The 25,364-nt window shown below is 40.8% G+C and overlaps 1 protein-coding gene across 10 annotated transcripts in view; it reads left to right on the plus strand.

Annotated features, from left to right (window-relative positions):
* The window catches only part of LOC121892073, a 280,491-nt gene that overhangs the window by 191,241 nt on the left and 63,886 nt on the right, over positions 1 to 25,364 (plus strand). Inside the window, exon 6 of one of the 10 annotated variants that reach the window (XR_006094292.1) lies at positions 19,372 to 19,507. The exons of the other annotated variants lie outside the window; for them this stretch is intronic. The gene's annotated coding sequence lies outside the window, so the exon portion shown is untranslated. The remainder of the gene's footprint in view (positions 1 to 19,371; positions 19,508 to 25,364) is intronic. 10 annotated transcript variants of the gene reach the window in all.

The following is a 25,364-nucleotide window of genomic DNA, read 5'->3' on the forward strand; positions in this document are numbered from 1 at the left end:
CTAGACCATGGTGTCATGCCAGTGAGGCTATCAAAGGCTTTCATTTTGGCCCGCATCCATGGAATTGACTCAGTTGATGTAGACATCCTGATGATGTCGTTTCTCAACTACCTCCCTCCTGTTGAGAGATCAGCTGTTGAGAAGGCTCTCCAGGGAACAATGGAGGAAAGTGATGAAGAGGACTTGCTCGACCTTTTTCACAAGGAAGGGTTCCCATTTCCTACCTCCAAAGAACAACATGGTGCCTGCCATCAAAAGAATGGCTCAAGAAAGCCATCCTCCAAGAGCCAAAATATATAGTCGATCGCTTCTCCACACCCATGGTACTTGTACAGCTGACTCTGTCAGACAAGGAAAGTGTGTTGTGAGTCAAAGAAGGCCACAGGCAAAAGAGTGTTGCAACAGTTTGAAACAACAAATGCGGTGCTGTCTCAGAGAGAGAACAGGCAGCCTTTAACCAACTCCAATGTTATGTGAAAAATGCTGACCAAACTAAAGCTGACAACCAAAGCGTTTCTGCACTGGTTCTTCTGTCATGTGTTGACAAAATTATGGTATAGTTTAATGCTGAAAATGGGCTCAACAGAAGGCCTGTTGCTCATATCTGTGGAGCTATCCTTGAAGTACTGTGTACTTAAAGTTCTTAACCTGAATTTCGGTTTGGTGAATGCACTGAACCGTGTGGTCAACAGTCTGCAATTCTGTTTTCGTGGATGCAATAGTACATTACCACAGTTTTCACGTGGAGTATTTTACTTTTTAATATGCTTTGAAAATGACTGCTTTCATTTCAGTCAGTTTGACCCTAACATAGCTTTGAGGCTGAGATTAATATTGTGTTTTTGTTGCTAATGAAGACAGAGTTGTCCATCACTGGTAGAATTGTGAATTAATTGTGGGTGTTAAGGTGTTAAAGAGTCATACTTTTTAAATATTCAGGGAAAAACACTGTTTGAAAGCTAATGTTGAGGATACCTATTGTGAGATCAAAGTCTACAAGCTGATGTGGCCTGTATGAAATGTGGCCTGAAAAGAGCAGCTTCTAATAGCCATAATATGCTCAACTGGCCTTCAGAATGTATAAATAATATTTCCAACATATTACTTTCTTTACTACTGTCTTAACTCAGCACCGCATTATAAGTTGATGCCATCACAGAGTATTTTTTTAGAAATAGAACGTGTGTGCATTTTGTCATGAAGAGACCTCTATGTAATGGGCATTTTTTAATATTTGAAAGTTCTCAGTTGATCTTAATTGATTAACAAACCATTCTGATGAGGCAAATTTTAAATTTAATTAGGGTTGCAGGCCAGGATTTCACACTGGATAACAATACAGAATAATTATTAATAAAAATATTCCCACACTGTTGACAAAAAGATCAATCGCTTGTGCTGTTATTTTCTACCCCTCTCTGACATAACAGTGCTTGGCAACACAGGATGTTCATACACAGATATTTGCACTGTGCTTCTCTGTCAATTACATGACGTTTGATGTTTGTACTACTTTGTTCTAGAAGTAGTAGAAGTCCTATTAATTTTCACAGAGATGATTGTTGTGTCCCAGTTCTACGACACATGCCATCAAATGTTCACGAAAGTGAGGAGTGATGTCGATGAAGTAGTATTTCATCATCGTCGCGTCATCTTACAGGTTCATAAAACCTCAACAGAACTGTTGTCTACAGAAACTTTATGAAACATTCAACAGTCTGAATAAGTTTACCTTGAGATTCTAGGTTGGTTTCAGATGAATTCAGTAAACATGACAGCATGTTTGTTCCTAACAACAATAGCGCTTTAAATAGGACTGCAACTAAAAATGCCCATCAGAAGTTCCCAGAGCACAACAGATAACATTCATTCTATTTGTTTTTGGGTTTTTTTGGGGGGGGGTTGTCTTGTCTGACCAACAGTTCAAAACCCAAAGATATTCTACTATCATAAAAGACTGAGAAAACAGAAAATATTAACATTCAGAAACTGGAACCAGTAACTTGTCATTTTTGCCTAAATAGTAACAATTTAATAGTTGGCAAAATGATTACATTACTTACCCATCAGTTGATCAAGTGATAAATGGACTAATTATAATAGTACTAGTTCTGAATTTGACACAGGTTGGATTCCACTTTTGATAGGCTTTATATCTTAAGCAACACCGGCTGAGGATCATTGGTGTTGTATTTTGATCCATAAATCAAGCCAAACAGACATATTTCTTAGGAAAATGATGAAATATTGTGAAACATAAACATATAGCATGGTAACATTTTACAGGAGCCCTTGTGTTTCTGTGTTGACGAACACTGAGAATATCATTAAAAGGAAACTTGATAAAGAGAAATGACAGCAAGGAAAAATACTTGTGGAACCAACAGCTCCTCCTACTTCGCAGCTCAACTCACACACAATACTTCTGACTTACACAGATGCACTGATGGCCTCTCATGGGTGCATATACAAGTTCACATTCTGACATGGAGGACTCAGATGGGACTAGGCCATAAAGATGTTGCATAGTTCATATACATCCAGATTGCACAGTATGGTCAGGGTAAAGACACATTTATTTTTGCACAGTTGAACACGTTCATCCTCAACTGGGGAAAGGAAATCTCTTGTCCTTAAGAGTCGCAGGCAATGCATAAATCAGATTGACCCCTGGGGACATTCATGTTTTTCAATAGCCTGATGGTGTGTGAGTCCCAAACCTGTGCAGTGTCATCCAACTCATCCTGTTAAAAAAGAATATAGAAATACATTTAGGAAGAACTGTGCACACATATCATCTTAAATAGAGCACTAAATTATAGCATTCACCCTCCTCCCTCCCCTCCTCTCTGTCTCTCTCTTCCTCACTACCCTCCTCTCTGTCTCTCTCCTCCATGCTACCCTCCTCTCTGTCTCTCTCTATCTCCCTCCCCTCCTCTATGTCTCTGTCTCCTCTCTCTGTGTTTATCCAGGATCAGGGAGATGTTCAGGAATTAAAAGAAAGCCTGGTCTTATATGGAAAAAGGTTCTCCAGGCAGGGTTAACTGAGGAAAAAGTGAGGCTTGTTTGGTGGGTCAGTGGAGGTTGGAGAGCACTCCTGGTCTTCCTGAGAACCTTTGGTGGGGACAAGAGGGGCTTTAAAATCCTAGGAGTACTTAGGAAGTGAGGACTTTCAAAGGCGGAGGTGGGAGGGAGTGCTGGAGAAGGTAGAAGGCAAGGTGTCTTAAATGGAGATGGTTGCTTCCCCAGCTGTCCTACAGGGGAAGAACTCTGATAGTCAATAACCTGGTCACCTCATCTCTATGGCAATGACTCATTGTTTTAGTGCCACCACCAGGTTTTGTGGAAGAGGTGCAGCGGCTCCTGGTGAACTTTTTGTGGTCTGGTCAGCATTGGCTGAGGGTGTCTGCCCTGTATCTCCCTGTGGCAGAGGGCGGACAAGGACTTATAGACATTCTGTCCAGAACTGCGGCCTTTAGACTACAGATGGCACAGAGTCTGCTGTGCGGCTGCGGTCACTGCTGGTTGGCTCCCGCTCGGCTGCTTCCCAGGAAAGCTGGCCGGCTTGGGCTGGATAAACAGATTTTTTCTGCTGAGATCATCTGAAGCTGACCTGATTGGACTTAAACCTTTTTTACAGCTTGGCGGTTGACGCCTGGCAGACACTGAAGATCACAGAGACCACTGACCCCAGTCCGGGAATGTCAGGAGCTGCTGTTTTATAATGACTTCCTTACAAATAGCGCGCTTTCCTCCGCTACATTAAGGACTAAGTTTGTTGAGGTTGGCATTGTTAAATTAGGCCATCTCACAAGATCAACAATGGAAATGCTTTGTGGCATCACTAACATCAGGTCCTCCAGAGTGCTGAGGAGGATTGTAGAGGAAGTCTGGCAGTCCCTGTCTGTGCCACTGAGAGCATTTGCAGTAAATCGTGCTCTAGCTGACGTTTTCCCTCATCGTCAGTCCAGCTGTTAAGGAGTGGTGACAGGAGAGCGCACTGCTTCTTTCCCTGAAAACACCAGCGCTGGGTAGTTTCAGCTCTTGTGGGAAGACGTAGCTTTATTACAGCTGTGTGAAGGCACTGGACCTTCACTCTCAGGCTGAAGTCAAGAAGTGGAGGTGGAATGAGGTTTTTGTTTCAGACTGTACCCCTAAAGACAGGTGGAAGGTCCTGTATAAGCCTCCTATTGAGAAATGGATGGCTGACCTCCAGTGGAGGATTATACATGGAGCAGTAGCCACAAACAGACACAGAACTCACCTGGACCCAAGTATTAGAGAGGGATGTCTTTTCTGTGCTCAAAGGGAAACATTAGAGCATTTAGTGGTCATTTGTACTCTGTTAGTGGGCTTATTGAGAGTACTGCAGGAATGGGTGGAAGCTTTGGGGGATGAATTCTCTGTCTCCTTGTTTGTTTTTGGGCCTAAAGGCTCAATTTATTTGTTTTTTTTTTTTTGGAACAGCTAAGCTAGCGATCTGGAAGACCATGAAGAATCAGATGTTAAGTCAGGGCTGGACTGATGTGGTGCATAGTCTGAAGGGTTTGGTTGCGGCTCATCTAAGAATAGAGCACACTTTCTACACCCTGACCAGTAATCTGGATTCCTTAAGGGCTCTTTGGGGGATCAGACAGGTTTTATGGTTACTGAGGGAAGATGGTTCACTGGTCCTTAGTTTTTAACTTATCATAGCTTAAGCGTGTGTCTGTATGTGTGTGACAGGGAGGGGTTTTGTGTAAATGATTTGATGGAGCTGCAGTAATAATACCTGAGAATTTATTGTTTCAACTTACCAGTTCATGTTGAAGTAGATGATAATGTAATTTTTTTCATAATGTGGTGTAAAGTAAAAGTCTCTGTCTCTAACTCTCTCCCTCCATTCTCTCCTCTCTCTCTCTCTCTATTGCCCTCCTCTCGTCTCTGTCTCTCCCTTCCTCTTTTTCTCTCCTCTCCATCTGTCTCTATCTGCCCCCCTCCTCCTCTCTGTCTCTCTCTCCCTTCCTTCAGTCAGCCCCCCTCTCGCTGTCTCTCTGCCTCTCTTCCTTCTGTTCCTACCCCTCCTCTCTCACTCGCATACACACACACACACACACACACACACACACATACACATATGAAAACACTATAATTCATTAACACACCTGGATGAATCCCATGCAACAAAACTGAAGGGAGCTTTTGTCCAGGAACCCACCATCAAATAACCTGTTGTCTCTGAGGTCTGCAAACAAGGATAACCACAACTCCACACACTGGCTGCAAGGGAAACCCCACCAATATTCAATGCTTTGATCGGCAGTTTTGGCTCCCTCCAAGTAAATATCAAGGGTGCCGTCTGGGTGATTGGGGAGGAGGAAATGCTGAAAGCCTCTAACATAGCCATTTTCGGTTCAAAGATCACCTCTCACAACTCTAGGGCAGTCCTCTGGGTTGCTATTTGTTGTGTAGGCATTAAGCCAGAATATTTTCCTTGAAAAACCATCAATATTTCCATTGACACAAACGCCATATGGCTTCAGTTTATCATATGCTTCCAGGTGCCAGATGAAGTTCAGCACTTTAGAGAAGTAGCTCCTGTGTCTGAGACATCTTGATTGCCTTAATGACACTCCTCTGGGATCCACCTCCTTCAACACCAAGCTCACATCCTCTTTCCTCATGTTCTCTGCATTTAGCATACATTCACCAGTACCCGTGAAGCTGCCTAGAGTACTGCAGTTGGTTGCTAATGAATTCAACCAGGACTGCCAGGTCAGAATACACTTTACGATGAGTGTCCCTTTGCGCTAAGTATTCTCTTCAGATGTCTCCCACTTATGTGAAAACCATGACTACTACCAAGCACTGTTTTACTGTCTTATTATATTTGAGGCCAATCTCAAAAAAAAAAAATCTGAACTGACTGGAAGTAAATTGACCTAAATAAAATGAAAAACTATTGCAAGTTCTTGCAAAAGTGCATCTTTTTTCTTTCAACTTTCAATTTTTTTCCCCCTTCCATGTCCCCTCCCGGGCTCCATACAAATGAACCCAACTACATGCATGGAAATACCCATGCCTGGTCACACCAGACAGTGGAAAAGTAGCTGTGTCCATTATTTTTTACACTCTATAGTACATCTTCAAGTGGTACTTGAAGCTTTGTGATGTAACATGTGGCACATACATTGGATACCATTGGTTTTGGTAAGTTTCATTTCTGACTAAATAGATTCGAAAATGGAGAGCTCCATTGATGCTGCTTCTCATTTGAAATTGGACGATGTAGCATAGCTAATATGAAAGACCTTTTGGTCTTAAAGGTCAGCACTGTCAAATTCTGATGACTAAGCCCATGGGCACATACTGAGTAACTGGGTTGGAATCTGGGCAAGGACATTTGTATTTGGTATTTCCCATCACTCAACACTGTTGGCAATCTAATAAAGGCAAAATATCATTAAAAATGAATTTAGAAACCCAAACCAATATCGGAGGTCTAGTATAAAATTGGTTTTGCTTACTAGAAACGATGCAGCCAAATTGCAATTGCAACCACACAGTTACTTTCAGCACATTTTGCCCAGATGGGACAAATGCAGTATTTTTTTAGCTCAATTTATAATGCAAGAAGTGGAATAAAATGTTGTTTCTTCATCTTGGGTTAAGTCTCTGGGGTTCCTGCGTTCACAACTTTTTTTCATATACAGGAATTTGAAAATCAGTCATGAATTGCAGCAGATACTTCTGATTATATTGCACTAGTTTGAATATGGATGAAATTTGTTTTACATTCATTGAAGATTTTCAGTTTTCTGCCAGCGCTGACACCCTTCAATTAATTCACACCATGGAAAAGTCCAACATGTCCTACCACGATAATGCTGTTTGTTGTTCCATGGCCACATGCACATTCACACACACTGTGAAATTAGAGTGTATTAATTGTCACCCGCTGGCTACTTCTGAACACTGCAAACGTGCTCTCTCACACACACACACACACACACACACACGCACACACACACACACACACACAAACGACTGTCCCAAGGTCACCTGCTGCTTGTCTCCCTCTCTTCTCTGTCTCTCTCCCCTGTCTGTCTCTCTCTCTTTCTATCTCTCTCTCTCGCACTTACTTCTTCACCTTTGCACCTCTCTTCACCACCACCACCTACCAACTCGCACGCACACACACACACACACACATATATGATACACGCCACACACCGCCTCCTTCTCATGTCTGGGCAAGGACACAGTCAAGCTGACTCACCCAGAATTGAGCTGTCATCTGTGTCACCTCAGGCTTGTGTGTGTGTGTGTGTGTGTGTGTGTGTGTGTGTGTGTGTGTGTGTGTGTGAGCGTCACCTTGGGCTGGGAGTGTACTGTGGGAGGTTACTGTCAACATGCACAAGCTGGGGTGTATGGGCAGAGGCACAGGACTTGATTTGATCATCATCTTGGAGACAGAGAGAACATGACTAATGTGCCTGTATGTGCGAGAGAAAGTCCTCCTGGTTTTTCAGAGAGCATACCCCCCCTCCTACACACACCCTAACACACAAACACACTCGAGTACTTGCGGGTAACATGCATAGAGACGGAGCTGGGTCACAAACAAAATTAATTACAAGGAAAATAATATTAAAGGAAAGAAACAACAGTGGAGGGGATTATGGGGGATGAATGCAGATGGGATGGAATGTTAGCTGGCCCCTGAATGCACCACGCAATCACACCTGGTAGGGGCCGACTATTCCTGTTGAGCACTCTGCTTTTGTCTGGTCCCTCACACACACACACACACAAAGGCAAAATCTTTCTCCTATGAGCATCTGGGCAACAGACAGGCCTATTAGCCCACAGGGCCTCGCAGTGCCAAAATAACAACTGCAGCATATGCCTGCGTAATAATTGCATTAATGTTGAACATGTCTCTCCGGGGGGTGGCTGTGGTTGACGACTTGGGGGAAATTAAAGCTTGTTCTTGAAAGCATGAAATTAGAATTTAGTAAATGTTGGAATGGAAGAGGGTACAGCTAATTATCACTAACTACATAGTAATGGATGAAGAGTTCATTTCCAAAATGCTGGATGTTTGTGGTGGAGAACAGATCGTTACCTGGAGCTCAGCATTTAATATCTTTATAACACAGAAAGTGTAGCCTTCAAATGTCATGCAATGTCAACCCAAAGGCTTAACACTGTTTAAAAAGTCTGTCTTTTTAAGTGTATTTGTTAAATATTTATGACATGTATTTCTGTTCCAGGCAATACAGAAACAATGCCTCACCATGTAGCAGTGGTGATGAAAATGTAATGAAATACAGCATGAAAAATGTGTTAAAAAATGTCAAAGAACCATATTATTTGGGAATATAATAAAGTTTAATTTATGAAAGGTCCTTCGAAATTGTAGGACTATTCCTGCTGTGAAACTAATGCATTGCCTCTGTCTTCAGTATCATGCCAAGCTGCATCAGGGGCACAAGGCTGTATTTTTATTTTCTATATTTCTTTTCAACTGGAAAGTGACAAGCTCAAGAAAATAACTAGCTTGAAGCTGATTGTAAAATCCTCGCCTGGCTATATCCAGATGAACTTGTTTTGACTATACAGAATCATTGCAGTGTGAGGGGGTGGGGGGGAAGCGCTCAGAGGGCATTTTAACATCCTGTCTTTATGATAAACCATTTAGCATGGTGAGGTAGATGGAGCAGGTATGGCAGACGAGCCGTTGCCCCCAAAAGATTCCATTTAGTGGCCACATCACCTTGTGAAGTTACAAATTGTTTTTGTGCCCCGCGGCTAAACATAATGAAGATTCAAGGCGTGCCAGGGAACGCAGTGATGTGTGTCCAAATACTTGCAAGAGCAAAAGGAGCGCGCACACACTCCAGATAGCAGGCGTGCACGCACACACTCTTCGCACATACAAATGCTCACATACCTTCAGCGCCGCTACGACACAGGCATACAAACACACATGCACACATCTTGTCGCCTGGTGGACATTCATTAGGATGCAGAGTGGAGGGATAATGTGGTTTAAGCAATCAAGGAGCTGGCAGACCTGTTCCCCTGCTGAATTAAAGATAAGTCCAAACACCTTGAGAGACCAGATTATAGGCCCATATGTGGATATGGCCCAATGTAGCCAAATGTGTGTGTGCGTACAGTATGTGCATGCGTGGCATGTTTGTATCATGTACAGTATTAGACAGCGTGCATGTGGATTCGTGGGGGAGGGATGTTAACACATTTGCATGCATTGCACATGCAGGAATAATCTACTATAAATATGACACCAGGTCGATTACACAACATATTCTTGATGCCTTACTCCTTTTTTTCATTTAAACTACTCAAACACAATCAGAGCTTTCTAACAGTTAAAATGTTTGCACTGTAATCACAATGGGATTCCTTGTGCAATGACATCATTTAATCGTTTACACTTCCAAATATAGAATTTCTTCAGCATTGGGCAGAAGTGCCATTTCAGCACTTTGCTACTACTATTACTAACACGGCCATTCATGAAGGTGATTTGTGCCAGTTTTATGTAGAAACTAAATGTGTTGGTGGATATTTTAGGACAAACATTCTCAAAAGAGCAGCTGTGTTTTTCAGGATTGATAATTGGAGGCAAAAGCAAATGCTAGTCATTCAAGGAACAGTTGGATTTTCACCTAAATAAAGCATTTTTCTGTCATGTTGGCACCTGTGTGAGAACTAGTTAAAGGCAAATCCAATCACCTGCATAGCAAGTCTGTTCTAGGTGCACAGTTGATACCTCTAACCCATTGAAATGTCTGGGTTAGTGAGGCTAAGAATGTCCATTAATACCAAATCTAAGCTCATTTTGACCTTTCTTGCACCTCAAAAGAACATGTGTGCTTGAATTTTCATTCTGTGCATGTACTTGGTTGTATGTCAAGGGCGTGCAGTTTTGTTATTGTCGATACACACGGATGCACGTGTTTGTTTTTCATTTGTGCACATGCTCACTGCAGCATGCATGTATACCATTCAGAACTCATAAGGTGAAGTATGGGCTCTGTATGCTTTACGCTGTGGGTTTCAGGGCTGTTGAGCTGCATGAAAGTATACGTGTGTCACTGTGATAAATAGACCTTGGTGATTTCATTGTGTGTAGAATCTTTCCATGTGGTCGAACATGGACAAGCTTTCTGCTCTCTACCCTCCACTGCCTTGTGTCAGATAAGAGCCACTACTGACTTGAACTGGCTGTATTCTCCTCCAAACATACCAATAATAACCTTACTTCACAGAGCACTTTTGAAAACAAGCTTCCTAAGTATTACAGAATGAAATTCAGTTCAAAATAAGTGTGTGACATCTTGGACTTGGCGTCACCCACACATTCAAGGAGAGTAGGAGGAGAGATTTGCTGGCTTGTAGAGGAATTTGAGACTGTACTCGCATGGAAAACATTTGTTATGTTCAAGTGACAAAGCCCTCTAGCGTCTGTAGTAATTATAACTTGAGCATAGGAGGAAATCAGGTGACGTTACTAGAGAGTGACAAAGTACGTGTGAGGAGGATGTCGGGCGGAATGTTTGGGTCAACAAACATCAGGCTTTCACAAAGAAAATCGATGTTTGTTTCCTGTTTCCAACTGCGCATCACTATTGCTTTTTTTTTCCTTCTTCTTCTTCTTCTTCTTGACCGTGACCATGATCATCCCATTATCACGTGGTAGGTATTGTCACCATCACGATGAAGGAATGGGATATTATATGCGGATATTATATATTATATTGTGTGCGTAACAGTTGATAGAGATAACATATGCTTGCACCAGCATGCTTAGTGAAAATAAGAGGGGGCCTAAGATGGAACCTTGTGGCCCACCACAGGAACAGAGACAGAAAATGAGATGCAATTAACAGAATAGTCACAGAGGACATACCTTCTGAGTACTGCTGCCCACAAAATTCTTAAACACCGGATTAAAACATAGTTCAAGGAGATTAAGGAGACTGAAAATGGCACAATATACAGAGTCAGATACTAAAAGAAGATGCACCTTTAATATTCCTTAGCCTAACTTTTCCCAGAGTCCCTATACGAGTATATATAATATATAAGAAGTATAGTAAACATCTAAATGACTAAGCAAAAACTACTGATTGTTACCCAATTTCTCTTTTCACAGCCGAAAAAGGGCACATATTGATTGTAATAATAATGATAATAATAATAATAATAATAATAATAATAATAATGATAATAAACTTTATTTATACAGCACTTTTCAAAACAAAGTTACAAAGTGCTTTACTTTGTAAAAACATTTAAGTTCTACAATAAAGCAGTAAAATCTAAGACTAATTAAAATACACAGATTAAAATAAAACAAAATAAAATACCCCTAGTATACGATTAGAAATACTAATAAAATCATGAAACAAGAGTAGTAATAAAATAGATAAGACATGTTGGAAATAAAAAAGTATGGTAACAAATAAAAGCCTTTCTAAAAAGATAAGTTTTAAGAAGTGATTTAAAATATGTCACTGATTCTGTAAGCCTCAAATCTTCCAGAGCTGAGAGGCCTTGACTGCAAAAGCCCGGTCACCTTCAGTCTTGAGCCGTAACTTAGGAGCCAGAAGGACCCTGCCTGCTGATCTGAGGCTGCACGCTGGGTTGGAGGGGAGTAATAACTCAGCAATGTTGGTGGGTGCTAAGCCATGAAGTGCTTTAAAGGTAATCAGTAAAATCTTAAAATCAATTTTAAAACTGACTGGCAACCAGTGAGGAGAAGCCAAAATAGGAGTGATATATCTTGTTTTCTAGTATTTGTTAAAAGCCGTGCAGCTGCATTTTGTAACAGATGAAGGCATGAGATCATTTCTGGTTTGGTACACACATAACCACAGATGAAAGTTGAAGACTATATAAAAAGAATGGAAATGAATAAAACATTATTTGGATTGTATAACACTAAGAGAGGTGTTCATAGAGGTTTGAATTTTGTTAGCAGCAAAGCTGTCAAAGTGCCTGTTGCTTTGGTGTTTCCTTTGCATTTTTCACATATCACTTGTGTGCCCACTACTGTGTGTTTTCCTGTTGACACGTTCTCTTTTCTCTTAGAAAATACATGGGCAAACACATGCACACCAGCAGCCAATTATCTAGTCACATATCCACCCCATACAGACACAAATAGTGTATGTGCATAACATATTCAAGTGATTCCACAGCAGGACAGAAAGAGAAGACAGACTGCAATGTTTGAGCATGTCATTTGCTGTGATGTGCTGTGATACTCTTACTTTACTTTAAATTTAGTGCATGTTAATATATTGTAGAGAGGAAATAACAGAAACGGGGGCGTTGTCGAGCAATGAGCGGTTTGAACGCACTTGAAGTTTACCGAGGGTGTAATCAAAGCTTTTGGGGAAGCGAAGGGAAGAAGAAACCTGTGGGAAAATGCCAAAAACTTGACATGAATGACAAAACAGGCCCAAATGAAGTCTTGGGCTCAACTAAAGAAGGAAACACTGGAGAGGCCGCTTGGAAAGTGGACCACAACAACATGCTGGAGGCTATAGCGTCACTCCACTCAGAGCTGATGCTTGTCAGTTCAGAGATTTGTAACAAAATCGAGGCCGAGATCTCAGAGGTTACAACTACACTGAGAGAGAAGAGCTGAAAATGACGCAGCAATAACAGCGCTAAAAACCCAAATGTTATGGGTTGTTCCTCGGTTGAGTTGCTTGGAGACGGAAGTTACATGTGAGGAAATGATAAAAACAATTAATTGCCCCCAAAAATGGTAAGTGTCCAGGGCCAGAGGTGCTATACAATGAGTTTTACAAAAAGTTCAACAACATATCCCCACATCTGCAGAGGATGTACAAATAAACTTTTAAGGCCGGCATGCTACCACCGACATGAAATGAAGCTACTATAACACTTATTCCAAAGAAAGGGAAATATTTAGAGCAGGTAGGTTCATATGGACCAGTGTCACAATTAAACACCGACCAGAAAATCAAGTCCTTAGCTAGAAGACTCAGTCCTCATATGGCTAAATTGATACACCTGATCAGAGAGGGTTCATCCTGAACAGACACTCGTTTCATAATTTCAGATGCCTTGTCATGTATTACCCCAGACACGCTAAGGAGGGTATCTTCATCTTGAGTTTAGATGCAGAAAAGGCCTTTGATTGTGTATCTATATGCCGTGATAGGGAAATTAGAATTTCCTATATCCCATAGGATTAGTAGGGGTCATCTGTGCGAGCATAAGGTAGTGGGGGGCTGACCCTACCAGATTTTATGCACTATTATTGGGTAGCAAACATTTGCTGTGTCTCCTACTGGGTGGATGAGACGATTGTGCTCGCCAGCTGTCTGGATATGGAGCGAGAGGACTGTCTACCCTACTCGCTTGGGGCTACAGTAATGTCTCCCATTCATCTCAAAAAAGTATGTTATAATTACAACCTGATTAGTCGTAATACTATTCGGATCTGGAGACAAGTAGCAAAACATTTTAAGCTTAGAGCTTTATCCTTTACACTACTGATATCAGCAAATCCAAAGTTTATTCTTTCAACTATGGATAGAGCCTTTGATCAATGGAAGGAATTAGGACTGTATAGCGTCGGGGATTTATACATTCAGGGTACGTTTGCATCGTTTCAGCAGCTTTAGGAGAAATATGAGCTATCAAAGACAGATTTCTTTAGATACCTCCAGATTAGACACTTTGTAAAGATCCAACACTTGAAAAGCTGGACCAGTGTCTGAGAGACTGTATAGTGGAAAGACATGCAATTTCATTTATATACGATATATTGCAAGATCATGGATAGGTAAATATGAACTGTATAAAAAAGGACTGGGAAAAATAACTGGGGATAGAAATAGCAAAGGACATCTGGGACAATGGTCTGAAATATGTTCATATCTGCTCCCTTAATGCCAGGCACTGTTTGAAACAGTTTAAAATTTTACACATGTTGCATTACTCAAAGGTAAAGCTGCATAATATCGTCCCAGAAATATCACCAATTTGTGAGAAAGATTGACTTCATAGTTATGCATTATGCCCTAAATTACAACAATTCAACAATATTTTCATTCTTTTCAAAGATTTCAAATCCAAATAAGACCCGATTCACTTTTGGATATACTGGGCGCATTCGGAAACTCTAAAAATACAGAGCGCTCAGCATCATCTCCTGTCCTCCTTTGTGCAAAGAAACTTATTCTCTTGTTCTGAGGAAAGAAAGATGTACCGACTTTTAAATCCTGGATAACAACACTGACTGATACCCTCCACCTGGAGAGAATCCGACATATCCTTAATGACAGACTGGAGGAATTTGAAAGGATTTGGAGACCTATGATCTCCTCTATGGAAGGGACGGACAGTTAAGATGCGCTGCACAAGTAGTCGCCTTTATCACTCCTAGGTGTCGGGAGGGGTTAAGTTACTTGATCTGTGTGCTCCATGGTGTTGTATTTGGGTTTTTATTTTTGTTTGTTTGTTTGCTTGTTTTTTGTCTTGTTTGGCCTTTCTTATTCCCTTGTATTGTTTGTCTTTTGCTGTTAAACATCTGAAATGAGGCAGGGTATCCACTCCACAGAAGTCTGTATTATTGCTGTACACATGCTTCACAATAAGAATATTTAAAAGAGAGAGGAAATAACACAAACTGGTGTACAGGTTACCTTGGAAACAAGCCCCAAGTGCTGTGTCTAATGCTTTTAAAAGAAATGTCAATCAAAATTACACCTCCAAGTTTAGTTTAATTAAGCTAACCTCCCTGTATTTAAAGGGAGAATGGGACATTGTGAGCAGTCAAGAAAGGCTTCACTCGTTCTAACAACATAAAACTAATTTTGTTCACAATTCCTCAGTCCAATTTGCAGAGCAAGAAATCATCTAGGTCTTAATTGCATACTGTCTGTCACATGCTCACACATGCTCACACATGCACACACATGCTCACACAAACATTCAAGTGGTTCTTGAATACTGCTGTGAGTTAAGAAGCAATCAAATTCAAAGGTGAATAGTCACAGTTAAAAAGCGCCAGTCTTTTGGATGCACCTTATCTTCCACTGAGTGAAACATTTTTATTATGCACTATTCTACATCTCTTATCATCTGTTTTGAGAAGATAATGGTTGATGATGCAACCACTGAGTCATTTTTAAAAGCATCATTGTTAAATTAATTTACACCTTGAGATAATTACTCTAATTAAATGTGACCGTATTTGAGGCACATGGCTGTGTCACACACTAGGGTTACTTTACATGTGAAAGAAGTATTTGAATCCTTTACTTAAGTCGCAAATAGTATAAAAGTAAACATGCTACATGCCATGCATATATGAAGAACACCCTCTGTTAGTATTACTGATGCATCCGCACCGGTGAGTAGTTTAATTAAGTATCATAAGAGCAGAGTTATTCCAAAAAAGAACAGAAGCACATTTACTGTTTCAAGCATTCAATTTAACTTTAAAGCCAGCCAATTGCTCAGTTGCATCAATTAAGCTGATGGTGAGAGGTTCAGAGAAGATTTATGTCTGCCAATGGCAAATGCTTCTTTAAAGTCACACACTTTTAAAAACTACCTTTTTTTTAAGGCGAAGTAATTTCCTAAAAAGCCAGGCATTTTTAACAAATGTTACTCAAACACGGCTGAATTATGCATTTGTTGGGGACTATTTTCCGCTGCAGATTAATACACATTTTGTGTGCTTGTGAGTATTTACAGAACAGAATGGTGTATGTGGGGTTAAGTCAAAATCAACTACAGTGCCCAACTTAATCACAATTTAAAAAAAACAAAACAAAACATTTCATTGGTAGTTTTGGTCTTTTCATGGGAATTGTTGACAATAGGAAAAATATATAATATCATCAGCCTTATACTGTAAGTACAGTACTTGATTGAATGTTCTTGGTTTCCTTTGACTGCATTCCCCGAAATGCTGATAACTTGCATGTTTTTGCTGCCCTCATCCCGTTTTGTACTGTGAATAAATCCAGCAGATATCCCATTAAGCCTGACTCAGTGGCATGGCGTGTAGAGGTTGGCACAGGCTGCCAGTCTTCTCAGCAACCTCATTTGTTTACTGTAATTATATAATATCTAAAAATAAGTTGTTTTGATGTTAAAATACCACATATAACCTTTTTTTTACAGGCGCTAAAAAATTGGATTAGCCTTTTAAGAGGTACACTTTCCACTGACCCCCACACTGACAACAGTTGAAGTCAACTGGCACGACCATTTGCCCACCTGCTACATCTTCTGAATGGTGTGTGTGTGCTTTTGTGGGTCAGTGTGTGTCTGTTTTGAGTATGTGTACGCGTGTGTGTCTGTGTGTTAAAGAATTAAAGGGTTATCAGTCTTTATTTCTCTAAACTGGGGCAGGCCGCATTATGTAAAGTGCTGAATTATATATCAGATCTGCCTGCACGTTGGTTTGGCCAAAGGGAGAGTGGCGAAAGAGAGACAGTCACACACATACACACACACACACACACACACACAAACACGGAAATCTGCACACTCTTGCTATCTCCCCTGAACGTACGCACATACACATTCACACAGTCTCTCCTTCTTTATATCTATTACACACATAAATACAACACATATGTATAGTATACAGTCTTGTGTATAACCTTGATGTGCATACACACACACACACACACACACACACACACACACACACACGCTCCACGTTATCTCACACAGGCACACTCAGGCTGACAGATGGGAGCACCAGATGATGAGCGCCACCAGATTTGTGTCTCACGGTGGGAGCCATCGCTGACACCATTTAAGCTGAGAGAACACTCAGGCTTACATTAGCACCCTAAATGTCTGCGTGTGTATGTGCATGCACTGTATGTGTGTATACATAGTGTAAAGTATGCAGCAAGTGTCTGAATGGACATGACTGCATGCTCCAGAGTCATGCAGACGGTGGAATGAGTGTGTGTGTGTGTGTGTGTGTGTTTAGCATCTCAGTCTAACATCTTAATTCTGGTGTACACACACACAGATAATATATAGTCAGCTATGCAAATGAACAAGTGGGCTTGACATTCTCTGCTTGCTCAAGCTGCTTTCATCTTGGCAATAAAGAACAATGACCTATTAGCAAACCTCTCAAGCACATGTTGGGCTCCCTAGGCCAGCTTTGCCTGAACTATTTGCTTGTTCTCTCCATTTCTGCTTCACCCCAACCCCCCCCCACCCCCATTTTCTTTTCCTTTCTGTCTTTCTCGCTCTGCCTCTTCGCCCTCTTACTCCCCGTAGACCCAGAGTCTGAGCAGCCCGCCTGCCTTTGAGACAGGCTGAACTTAACCAAACTAATCTTTAGAAGGAGAAGAAGAACAACAGCCTTCCTCCTCTTCTTCTTCTTCTCTTGAGACACTGCTGACATTTTGCGATGAGAAAGTGTGTCATATTTGAAGGGGGGGGAAGGGGAGAAGAAAGAGAAAAGAGAGTAGAACATGAGAGAGTTGACTTAACTCGGAGTGCAAAATATTCCGCAGAGACTGAGCTCCCACGTTGTAGCCTGGCAGCTCTCAATGAGCTCTTGCGGGCAAATAATGACCTCTCACCCTCTGATAATATCCCATTGTGCACCAATGGGGGTTTCAAGTCACTAGCCATAGCAACTGTTGCAAAGTGGCTAGAGACTTGACAACTGCTTAGACATAATTCTCTTGACCAATAATGGATTTTCCTCCTCTGATATTTGTTTCTGACCTGGGCCACTGTGGAACCCTTTTGGTGTTTAAGCTGCTTGCAATGCTGTACAGAATTTCTGGAAAATTGAGGCTATTTTAAGGTAAATCCTTGTCTGTAGCTGTCTGCAACAATTCATCAGACACTGACTGAACAGTGTTGATGACTAAGTTTTTATATGTCTTCTATTTGACTCCATTCACATGTGGTTATATAATAATAAATGTATCTAGATTGAATCCTGATTGGATTTCAACACTTTTTTTTGCGCTTGGTCATCAGACGTGTCTCTGTTTTGCTGGATTGAAATCTGAATCCTGTTTTGCTCATATGAATTACAAATTAGTATACAGGATGCCAAGCATGCATGTCTTGTATGCATGGTTGGCTTAGTGTGGATCTTGGAACAGCATGCACGTATTAGGATAGGTAACGGTTGTCATATAAATGGATTGATTCATTTACACATGTAACTACTCATTACTTGGTTAGAGCTCTGGAAGGCTGAGCCACTGCGCATTTTTTTCCCAGTTCAACCAACCTTTTCTGCTGGGTTCTAGCAGAAACAGAGGTATGACCACTGTGTCGGAGAAGTGAATCCACATATCCTGAATATTGAAGGTCCTGTGGGAGGGGGTCTACCAGTGGTGTGCTGAGAACAATAGCAGATGCCATCTGCACAAGAATTGTCAGCCGCAAACAACTGCACCCAGCGAGAAAGGCCATTGGCTTTGTCAAGGAAGGGGATAAGCCAAGATCATCAAGTGGGCTTCTTACTGTCACTCAGGTCTGGCAGCTGAAGATTGATCTAAGGAGGCAGCTCAAATTCCCAGACATCAGAGACCACACTTACACACACACTTAGACATGGTCCTGATGTCTGAAACAGCGAGGCAAGTGGCCCTGCAGGAAGAGACTGACACCTGGGAAGACAGTGGATGAGATTTGTTCATTGATGCCCTACGCAGAACCTTCAAGCTCCTCAGTATCACAGGACTCCACAGGAAAGGAGCCATCATAAAACTCATTGATGGTGCAGAAAAGGTTATTGTGATGGTTGTGGATCAAGATGAGTGGTCTGTGGACCAAACTGGGGCCTGATCAACCCTGGCTCTGTCACCTAGATGAGGGTGTCTGATGTTAAAAGGCCCCGAAACACCTGGTGACCCCAGGTTACATCACTGATGTTGAGTCCAAATGCATCTCAGGATGCTTGGAGGAAAACATAAAACATCTGGCAAGACCACCTAGTGAAAGGATACAGGTGATTGGATCTGGTCTTAGTATACACCAAAGGCTGTTGAACTGCCAGTATTTTCCTTGTAAAGGGTTCAGTATGCTTCCAGTGAATAGGTGGTTGTACAGTGTGTTGTCTGACTACATCTAAAGGCCAAAGTGTTTACACCTGTTCTGAATGGTCACACTTAGCAAAAAGCCTGTTTTCATAGAGAGGGGCAAAACAAGATGAATCATAAAATGAGGATGACGGTGCCCAATCTCTCCTCGAAGCCATTCATGGTGTTGCATTCAGCTATTCACACAAATAGTGACAAAAGCAGTTCAGAAAAGAAGCAGGAAAGAAAGGGAAAATAGAGAACATAATTTCTGAATTGTCTATTTTAGGATGCTGCAAAATTTTTCGGACACATCCTCCACTCCAACCCCTGAGATTCTGTTTGAACAAGAGAAACAAGAAAGAAATACAGTAAAAAGAATGGGAAAAGAGACAGCGTGATCCCCTTCACCAAACAAGAACACGGTATGACGAATTTGCTGACAAGCAACAGATGATTATGGATTAAGAGGTACAACTCTTCTATTCTAGGCAGTACACCTAGAAATACACATTTGTATTTATACACCAGCAATTTTAAACAGATAATCCCAACCAGTTGGATTTTAATCTCTCTTTACTGTGTCTCGGTTACAGTTGGATCTGTTTGTTTTTCTTGGAAAAATGTGACTGAGTTGCTTTCTAATCATTCACACTTTAATGTCCTATATTAGTAGTTTCTTGTACTTTGTGGTGGAACAGAGTGCTAAGGTTAACAGTCTCTTATGCTTGTATTGTTCACATTCTGAGGATAATATCACCTGCTTGAGCCCCATAAACTAAATCATAATAAAAATGAATGGTACACTGCCCCTCTCTGCTATTCTGAATGGTAAATGGAAGTTTGTTGGGCATATCGAACAGTTTAGGAGAGCCTTTGCTATTGTCTTTGCATCATTTCATCTCTCTCTCTCTCCTTGCCCACGCATGCTTGCTTGCTTCTGAAATGGCCCTCTGAAGGGCCTTAGCCGTGCGTCTCGGCAACAGTTGTGTGATTTATGCCCCAGTGGAAGCCATCTCTCTATGGACTGTATCGGACTATGAATGTCAGTTCCAAGCTGTGCCAGTTCCCATCCATCACCGGAAAAACAATCTGACAATAGGCCTGAGTTCAACCACAGGTCCCCACTCGCTCTCTCTAAATCTCTTCCACCCTGCACAAAATAATGTCAAGCATAATTTCATCTGTAGCACCAACTAGTGAGATGAAGATCCACTTAAAATAACTATGTGGAGTGGGTTTGAATTTGAAAAACAAACACTTTTTTAGGTAATCTCATTTAGCTTGTAATCTTAAAATTATGTTTGTCTTAAAAAAATGACAAAATCAGAAGATAAAAAAAGATTTTGTATGTTTTCAAATCAACTCTTTTTTTTAATAATAATAAAATGGGAACTAGACCTATCCATCACTCCTGATGCTGGTGTCTGGAACCAAATTTGCAAAAAACATCTGCTTCATGACCAAAAATGCTGACCTACAACTCATACAGTATTAGATATTCCACAAAATTCACTGGGCAAAATTTTGCCCAGTGAAGTGTTGAAATGTGAAATGTTTAAAATGGGATTCTCATCAGAAATCTGTTCACATTGCATGCAAAATAGCCTGGGTAGCTATGTTCACGCCACCTGGCACTGCACACCCATTAAACACTTTTGGAAAGAAATCACTGAGTCACTATCCCTCTTCATGGGCTGCCACATCCCATTATCCCCCTCACTCTGCTTACTAGGAGACATATCAATAATCAACTTGAACAAAACAAACATTAGATTACTCCACATGAATCTAACAATCGCCAAGAAAACTATCCTCATGAACTAGAAATAACACCACACATATTGTACACTGGGAAAACTTATTCTTAGATTACATCTCTATGGAAAATGTATCCACCTCCATCAAAAATACAGCAACAGAACCCCAGTCCATCTGGTCATCTCTCATTAATTTCTTAGAAACCTGATTCCATCCAACTTGTTGTTTTTCTTGCCTGTCTACCAAACATAATTTGAACATACTCACATTGGTATCAGTATCTACACCTACACTTCTATCAAAATTTACATACATACATACATACATAAATACATACATAAAATGAAGTGAGGGGCAATAAAAACAGTACTTTTTATTGTTATCATTACTGTTGTTATTTTTGACAATATTAACAGTATTATTACTTTTGACATTATTACTGTTATTATTATGAAAACCTGAAAATATACACCCACAATTTCCAATGTCCAATGTATTTATTAAATTTTGTTTTTAATTTTTGCTTACCAGTATTTGTCTGTATATCTTCTTCCCTTTCTTGTACTCTTTTTTTATTTAGTCACCCCTTCACGCCCTCAACATTTTTTTTTCTCTCTCTCTCTCTAATCTCCCCCGCCACCATAACATTATTAAACTACATGGGAACTGTCAAGGCCGTGCCCCGCCTTATCCCTGGCAGCTGGAGCTTCATCCGGTGCACTCTGATATATCTCTCTAGGACGGGCGGCATGGAGAAGGAATGCTGGGTCACCTTAGTCGTCCTCTCAACCAATACCACAACTGAATGTGACTGTCAGTCCCTAACAAACAGGCCTCCTCCTCAGGGAGCAGTTTGGTAAGACTACAGTGGGCCAGCTCCCTTCTATAAGGGTCTGGGAGTCACCCAAAGCTGGACCAACATCAGTTAAAATAAACACAAATAAAACACAAATCACCATTAAAAATATCAAATAAATATTAAAACATGGTAGTAATATTGAAAAGTTAAAATTCATACCAATAATTACAAAAGGAAAACAATAATCCCGTTGACCCTGCCGGCCTGATCCTGCTGACCCGCTCTGGTGCTCCCTTACAATGCCCTGATCCCACTTCACTGCCAGTGGCCTGGGCAGACATGCAGCCAGCACTCCCCCTGACTTGGTTATTATTATTGTTATTATCATTAGTAGTGAGCTTGTAGTAGCAGTGTTGGTAGCAATAGTAGTTAGCAGTAGTAGCATTGGTGGTGACAAGGGTAGCATTAGTATGTATTTATTTAGTGTATTTTCCCTCTTCTACGCTCCCCCCCATCCCATTGCAAAATTTTCACTTGACTTGATACGCTAAAATGCACATGTGTCTTTTAAAGTATTAAATTAATGCTTAAATAAAAAATTAAGGCTTAATAGCAATCTTATTTGACTGTACTCATAGACAATCTTGAGCCTGTCATCCTCAGCCCAGGCATGGCCTGCTCGAAAAAAGTAGCATTAATATTATACATCAGGAATCCCCCATAATCAACAGGATTATACACAAACCTCAACTTGCATTTAGTTTGTTGTTTGGAGTTCATTATTGATGTTGAGGTTGAACTTTGTCAAAAAACATACAGAAATAGGTGAGCAAAAAGAAGCTGGAATTTGGTCTTTGTAACTGTTAAATTGCTCTGTGTAATTTAGCATAAAGGAGAAGTCAGCTTTACTGATGATATAATTAATGCTTAGATAAGAACAATGTTAACTTGAACCTGATGTTTATGATGTCTTCTCTTGCTTTTCTTAGAGCTTATTGCCATGCAGTGATCAATTATATGAAACGGTAAGGTGATCCACATTACCACCATGCTTCACAAAGCTTATAGCTCCCTGCATCGCGCCTTTCTGCTCTAAGATGTCAGCAGCAGAACTCCAGAAATTATTTCTCAGAAATAGAGTTTTCTCTTGCTTTGCCCCCTTTCTTTGGAAAACATGGAAGCCAGCTCTTGTGATCTCTAAATCTAGATTCACAATATATTTATTCTCTATCCACAAGTGCACATGTCTAATTCATTTATTTATATTTTTTTCCATTTTATTTTTTGTTGTGATAAAACACAGTCTATATAATAAAGGAAAGTGACAGCTCAGTTTCGGCTTAACTCAGTTCAACTCAGTCCTCGTCATCAGTTAAGAGATTGGCTCCAAAAGAGAGCCACCCCCCTCTCCAACCCTCATGTTACCTGGCACACCCTTGAACTTATGTTATGCTTAAAGTTTTATGAAAAGAAAAATATTCTCCCATCTTCTGAGAACTTTATTTTAATTTCCCTGACATGAAGAAACTTTTTCCTTCAGTACTGTGAATACTGCGCTGAACCCTTGGGTCATTTCCTGTCCTTAGGCAACTCCTGAAACTTAAAAGATGTTTTCCACACAAGACTGTCACTGCACCATCTCATATCACCCTGCACACCCACCCACCTCCCCTGAGTTAAACCTAGGTGCATGCTGTGCTTAATAATTTCTCATTACTTTCTTCTACCCCTTAAATTATCTCATGCATTAGCTTCACCTATAATAAATAGGTGCATTGACGGGGATGGAGGAACACAAAGCAACACAAGTTGGGGGTGCTAGGAGAACATTTCTGTATATAATGATGTCACATTAGAAGTTGCACAGCATTCATGACCTTTGGATTAATTTAAATATTTTACACAACACAAAAGTTTTTCAAACTTCACTCAAATGTGAAAATTTGTAAGAGAGACAGAGGAGAAAGACAAGAAAGGTCAAAGTTTAGTTTATGAAAGTTAAGTCTAAAGCACAAGCCCAGAAGTGCCATTATAAAGAAGTATAATTAAGCCACAGCATCTTGAATATACCATAAAAATGGTCTATAGCCTACATGATTACTGCCGGGTGGCAGTAATCAATGATTTTATTACCTTATGTGGATTGTAGTCTTGCTAATTAGCTACGGTATCTGGCTGAACTCTACCCTCTTTCATCAGGGCTGATCTGGCTGATGGACCATAACGTGGTTGAAACTGACCCGTGCCCTCTTTGTTTACTTTGATTTAGAGAGATTTGACATCTCTTCTGAAACACCTCTTAAATTGTGTGCACATGCAGAAGGAAAAAAACCTTTTGCAAGTGCATCATCAACTGCAAAAGTAAATATCAATTAACTACTACACATTTTGATTATAGCTGTTTTTTATAATGCCTGTTAATAAGGAGTGCTGCACCCTAAGATCCCCAACTTTTTATGTCCGTGTGCATTGAGGCAACCTGTGATCAAAAACTCAAACTTACATCTGACTGTACTCAATAACCTCAGGCCAATCTTGAAGTTGTTGTACTGTCTTTTCAAAGCTTCTCAGTTTTAGACCACAACGACTGTCTGGACATATTCCATTCAGGTTTCGGAATACATTACAGTACTGAGTCTGCTCTTCTCAGTGTGACAAATGATTTATTGGTGCCTTTAGACACTGGAAATTATGCAATTTTAAGTCTGCTACTGCTTGATTCCACCGGGCACGTCTGCATCGTGTTCCAGCTGTGAGGTGGCTGCCGCTCAAGTTAGTGCTTGTGATCCCACCAGACAAACCGCAGCATGTTTCAGAAGCGACTCTCTGCGCCGCTAAACATACGCGCCTAGTCTATTTTTGACAGACGTCGCGTGAAGCGGCACAGAGCAGATGAGCCAGGCAGGAAATCAGACACAGGAATGGCATAGAGCACCCAGTCATTTTTCAAAATAAAACAACCTGTGCAGACTCCTGATAATATATCACATCACTACGTCAACATTACGTTATAACTGGTGGCATCAGGCCAGAAGTCAACCGGTCAGAGGATATTTGTCACCATGGACCATGACTGCCCTGATCCCTGGCTTCCTTTCCAGGAAGAGGGGTGGCTCTCATCTCTCTGGCGCTGCTGGAGCAAAATGCCAATGGGTATGATGTCATGTGGATGATGGATCAAAACTGCGTTTCAGCCAGAATGCAACGCAGCTGTGCCTGGTGGAATCAAGGCATTAGACCTTTCAGCTGTCTTTGACACAGTGAATCATTCTGATCACATACATATGGTTGGCATTCAGTGTCCGAAGTTTACAATTAGCAGTTGGCAGTAATTTGCGATTGATCAATTCTTGAGTATTGATCATTCTTTGTCTTGGACTCCACCCACCTCCAGCGGTGTACCACAGGGTTCCATTTTAGGCCCTACTTCATTTAACTATTTAAGCTTCCTCTGGACTCTGTTTTAGATAACACAGCATCCCTTATCACTGTTACAATGACAATTTGGGGAGTTTTTCCTTATCTGAATCAAGAATCTGAGGATACAGGTTGTCATATGCTGAACAGATTGTAAAGCCGAGAAATCTAGATCTTGTCTTTGATTGTGCTAACATTTGACAAGTAAATTCTGCCATAAATAGCAGCTTTTTCCACCTTACGACTATTCCAAATTTAAAATTGTATTTCTCATTTAGGGACTGGAAATGTGCTTTGTGTTTTTA

This window comes from Thunnus maccoyii, chromosome 24 (assembly GCF_910596095.1).
Source record: "Thunnus maccoyii chromosome 24, fThuMac1.1, whole genome shotgun sequence".
Lineage (NCBI taxonomy): Eukaryota > Metazoa > Chordata > Actinopteri > Scombriformes > Scombridae > Thunnus > Thunnus maccoyii.